Consider the following 5,545-nt stretch of genomic DNA (forward strand, 5'->3'; position numbering starts at 1 on the left):
ACAGCTTAAGTCTAACACAACTACTTTTTAAAAAAAATTTTTCATTGTAGCTCTGTGATTTACAATATGCATCTTTAACTTGCTAGAGTCTATCTTCAACTACTCTTATACTAATTATAATGTATAACATAAGGGACTTCTAACAATATACTACCATTTCCCACTGCCAGCCTTTGTGCTTCTGCTGTCATATATATTACCTGTTTATATATAATTTAAACATCACAATATATTGTTATCTTAGAGGTCATTTCTAAACTCATCGTAACTACAATAGATGAGTGACTGTAGATATATAGATCACCATTTTTCCTGTCCTTATTGCTGCTGTGCTCTGAGTACCAATAGCATTGATATTATCACCTGGGATTCCGTTATAATGCCATGGCTCTGTCCCCAGACATTTTAATAAGTTTCCCATGTATCTGTATTATAAAAATATTGTCCTATTTTTTGAATGGCAGTTTTCTGAGAAAGTTAATGACCAGTAAGGATTAAACAAATGATTTCTTTGAAACTGCCAAAGCCTTGACATACCTTGGGAAGTATTTTCTAGTTCCTTTTGGGGATTCAGAATTCCTTCACTTTTATGCCAGGTTCCTTTTCCAGATTTTTAAGGGGCATTCTCAATTTAACTGGATTTATATCATCATCCTGCCTACAATATAAACAGCCAAATTTGATTTTCCGAACAATTTTCCAGAATTTTTTTTTCTTTGCTACAAGGTAATCATGTTAGTTCCTGATTATCCATAAAAAAGATTGTAAACATCTGAGTGATAGAAGTTAACTGTGATGGTTAGGCTATTGTGTCAACTTGGTCAGGTAATTGTGACCAGTTGTTCGGTCAAGCAAGTACTGGGCTAACTGTAATACAGGGATATTTATGGACTTTAGTCACCATTGACTTTACTGCAGTGGTAAATCAAAGGTAGCTGGGTATAGTTACATTAATCAGGGAGATTGCCATCAGCAAGGAGTGATGCTTAACCTAATCAGTTGAATCCTTAAAAAGGGGAAGTGATTCCAGGATTGAGAGAGAATTTCCCAGCTTGTCTTTGGACAGCCAGCATCTCCCAGAACTCATCAAGGACCTTCACTGGACTTTCATTGCAGCTCCTGGTTGCAGCCTGCCTGCAGAACCTGGACTTGTGCACCCCCATGGCTATGTGAAAGACTCTTAGAGAATTGCATACTATTAACAGATATCTCTTATTAATTTTGTTTCCCTAGAGAACCCTGAATAATAGAACCAGGAGTGCTTCTTCAAGAACAGAATCTTAAATATAGGGTATCTGAGGTGGTTCTGGGAGTTTTGCAATTGTCTCTCTACCTTAATTGGACTCAAGGGTACTGATGACTCACTTTCCAATAGTGAAGAGGCTGCTAACAGTCCATGGTGTGTATTGGCAATTGAGATACACAAAATAGCATCACTGGATTCCCCTAATTCCATGCTTATAAGAAGCAAGGATCTGGGTGAGAGTGTTTTCAACACATTAACAGAGTTTTGCAGAGTCAAACAGTATAATAATGTTGGTCAACTTCTCCTAGATACCCTAGATAATGTTACAAAAGAAAGAGATGAGTTAAAGGCTTCAAATGTGAAATGTAAACACCGAATGGATGATGCAAATGTTTCTGTGTGTTTCCTGTACCCACAAGCTTGAAATATCTGAGAAACAAACTCAGACTTTCATTGTACGAGTAGCAGAGTTAAAAGGAAACTCAGCAACTGTGCATTGGGTAAAAAGAAATGACCAGACATTTTGGGGATTATTAGATACTGGCTCAGAAGTGACATTAATTCCAGGAGACCCAAAACATCACTGTGGTACACCAGTCAGAGTAGCGGCTTATGGAGGCCAGGTGATTAATGGAATTTTAGCTCAGGTCCATCTCACAGTTGGTCTAGTGGGTCCACAGACCCATTCTGTGGTTATTTCCCAAGTTCCAGAATGCATACTTGGAATAGACTTACTCAGAAACTGGCAGAATCCCCATGTTGGATCCCTGACTTGTGGAGTGAAGGCTATTATGGTTGGAAAGGCCAAGTGGAAGCCACTAGAACTGCCCCTACCTAGCAAAATAGTAAACCAAAAGCAATACTGGATTCCTGGAGGGACTGCAGAAATTAGTGCCACCATCAAGGATTTGAAAGATGCAGGGGTGGTGATTCCCACCACATCCCCATTCAACTTCCCTATTTTGCCTGTACAGAAAACAGATGGATCTTGGAGGATGACAGTAGATTATCATAAACTTAACCAGGTGGTGACTCCAATTGCAGCTGCTGTCCCAGATGTGGTATAATTGCTTGAGCAAATCAATACATCCCCTGGTATCTAGTATGCAGCTGTTGATTTGGTAAATGCTTTTTTCTCAATTGCTATTGGTAAGGCCCACCAGAAACAGTTTGCTTTTAGCTGGCAAGGCCAGCAGTATACGTTCACTGTCCTGCCTCAAGGGTATATCAACTCTTCAGCCCTGTCTTAATATTGTCCGCAGGGATCTTGATTGTCTCTCCCTCCCACAAGACATAACACTGGCTCATTATATTGATGATATCATGTTGATAAGACCTAATGAGCAAGAAGTAGCAAAGACTCTAGGCTTACTAGTAAGGCATTTGCATGAGAGAAGATGGGGAATAAATCCAACTAAACTACAAGGTCCTTCCACCTCAGTGAATTTTCTAGGTGTCCAGCATGTCAAGCATGTCAAGATATCACTTCTAAAGTGAAGGATAAGCTGTTGCATCTGGCTCCTCCTATGACCAAAAAAGAGGCACAACACTTAGTTGGTCTCTTTGGATTTTGGAGACAACACATTCCTCATTTGGGTGTGCTACTTTGGCCCATTCACTGTGTGAACAGAAAAGCTGCTAGTTTTGATCGGGGACTAGAATAAGAAGAGACTCTGTGTCAGGTCCAGGCTGCTGTGCAAGCTGCACTACCACTTGGGCCGTATGATCCAGCAGATCTGATGGTACTGGAAGTTTCCATGACAAATAGAGATGCTGTCTGGAGCCTTTGGCAGGCCCCCATAGGAGAACCACCATGCAGATCCTTAGGAATTCAGAGCAAAATCCTGCCATCCTCTGTAGATAGCTGTTTCCCTTTTTTCAAAACAGCTTTTGGCCTGCTATTGGGCCTTAGTAGAGACTGAATGCTTAACCATGGGCCATCAATTTACCATGAGACATGAGTTGCTATTATGAGCTGGGTATTGCCTGACCCACCAAACCACAAAGTTGGATGTGCACAGCAGCACTCAATAATAAAGTGGAAGTGGTATTTATGAGATAGGGCTCGAGTGTATCCTGAAGGCATGAGTAAGTTACATGAGGAAAAAGCCCAAATACCCATGGTCACCACCCCCACCATGTTATCTTCTCTTTCCCAGCCCACATCTTTGGTCTCTTGGAGAGTCCCTTACAATCAGTTGACTGAGGAAGAGAATACTCAGGCCTGGCTTACAGATAGTTCTGCACAATATGCAGGTACCACCCAAAAATGGACAGCTGCAGCACAGCAGCCCCTTTCTGGGATATCCCTGAAGGACAGCGGTGAGGGCAAATTCTCCCAGTTGGCAGAACTTCGAGCAGTGCACCTGGTTGTTCATTTTGCTTGGAAGAAGAAATGGCCAGAGGTGCACTTGTACACTGATTCATGGGTTGTTGCCAATGGTTTGGCTGGATGGTCAGGGACTTGGAAGGAATATGATTGGAAAATTTGTGACAAAGGGGTCTGGGGAAGAGGTATGTGGATTGATCTTTTTGAATGGACAAAAAACATGAAAATTTTTGTGTCCCATGTGAATGCTGAAGTGGGTAACTTCAGCAGAGGATGATTTTAATAATCAAGTGGATAAGAATATGATTGGAAAATTGGTGACAAAGGGGTCTGGGGAAGAGGTATGTGGATTGATCTTTTTGAATGGACAAAAAACATGAAAATTTTTGTGTCCCATGTGAATGCTGAAGTGGGTAACTTCAGCAGAGGATGATTTTAATAATCAAGTGGATAAGATGACCCACTCTGTGGCTAATGCTCAGCCTCTTTCCCCAGGTACTCCTGTCATTGCTCAGTGGGATCATGAATAAAGTGGCCATGGAGGTAGGGATGGAGGTTATGCTTGGGCTTAGCAACATGGGCTTCCCCTCACCAAGGCTGACTTGGCTACAGCCACTGCTGAGTGCCCAATCTGCCAGCAACAGAGACCATACTCAGCCCCCAATATGGCATCATTCTTTGAGGTGACCAGCCTGCTACCTGGTGACTGGTTGACTACATTAGGACCACTTCCACCACAGAAGGGGAAGTGATTTGTTTTAACTGGAATAGACACATACTCTGGATATGGGTTTGCATTTCCTGCATGCAATGCTTCTTCCAAAACTACCATCCATGGACTTACTGAATGTCTTACCTACCACCATGGCATTCCACACAGCATTACTTCCAATCAAGGAACCCATTTCAAAGCAAATGATGTGCAGGAATAGGCACATGCCCATGGAATTCACTGGTCTTACCATGTTCCCCATCATCCTGAATCAGCTGGATTGATAGAAGGGTGGAATGACTTTTTAAAGAGTCAACTAGGTGGCAATACCTGCAGGGCTGGGACAATGTTCTCCAGGAGGCTGTGTATGCTCTAAATCAGCATCCACTCTATGGTGATGTTTCTCTCATAACCAGAATCCATTGGTCCAGGAATCAAGGGGTAGAAATGGGAGTGGCACCACTGACTATTACACCTAGTGACCCACTAGGAAAATTTTTGCTTCCTGTCCCTGCAACCTCAAACTCTGCTGATATACAGGTTTTAGTCCCAAATGGAGGAGTGCAGTCAGCAGGGAACGCAACAGTGATCCCGCTGAACTGGAAGTTAAAACTGCCAACTGGCCACTTCGGGCTCTTCGTACCTCTGAACCAACAGTCAAAGAAGGGAATTACTATACTGGCTGGGGTGACTGATCCTATCAAAAGGAAATAGGACTGCATCTACATAATGTGGGTAAAGAAGAGTTTGCCTGGAATACAGGAGATCCTCTAGGGCATCTCCTAGTACTGCCATGTCCTGTGATTAAAGTGAGTGGAAAACTGCAACAACCCAATCCAAGCAGGACTAACATGGCCCAGAATCTTCAGGAATGAAAGTTGGGTTACCCAACCAGGCAAAGAACCATGGCCAGCTGAAGTGCTTGCTGAGGGTAATGGAAACATGGAATGGGTAGTGGAAGAAGGTAGTCATAAATATGAACTTCGATCACATGACCAGTTACAGAGACTAGGACTATAATGGTCATGAATCTTACTTCCTTGTTTCATTATTATGATGATTGTATAGGCACACAAAATCAATTTCTTTGTCTTCCTCCCCCAATTTTTCCCTTATCATATAACAAGTTGTATCCATTTCATGTCATGATATTTGAGGATATCAAGTTTGAGAGTGAAAATTAACCAAGAACTTGCACCCTATTCTGCATGGAATTAATGCATTTCCACTTGCACACAGGAGAGCTGAACATTGTTTT

At 42.1% G+C, this 5,545-nt stretch overlaps 1 pseudogene; it reads left to right on the forward strand.

Annotated features, from left to right (window-relative positions):
- The first annotated feature begins 1,626 nt into the window (after positions 1 to 1,626).
- Positions 1,627 to 5,307, forward strand: LOC139437436 (uncharacterized; annotated as a pseudogene).
- Positions 5,308 to 5,545: the final 238 nt, after the last annotated feature.

This window comes from Dasypus novemcinctus, chromosome 23 (assembly GCF_030445035.2).
Source record: "Dasypus novemcinctus isolate mDasNov1 chromosome 23, mDasNov1.1.hap2, whole genome shotgun sequence".
Classification (NCBI taxonomy): domain Eukaryota; kingdom Metazoa; phylum Chordata; class Mammalia; order Cingulata; family Dasypodidae; genus Dasypus; species Dasypus novemcinctus.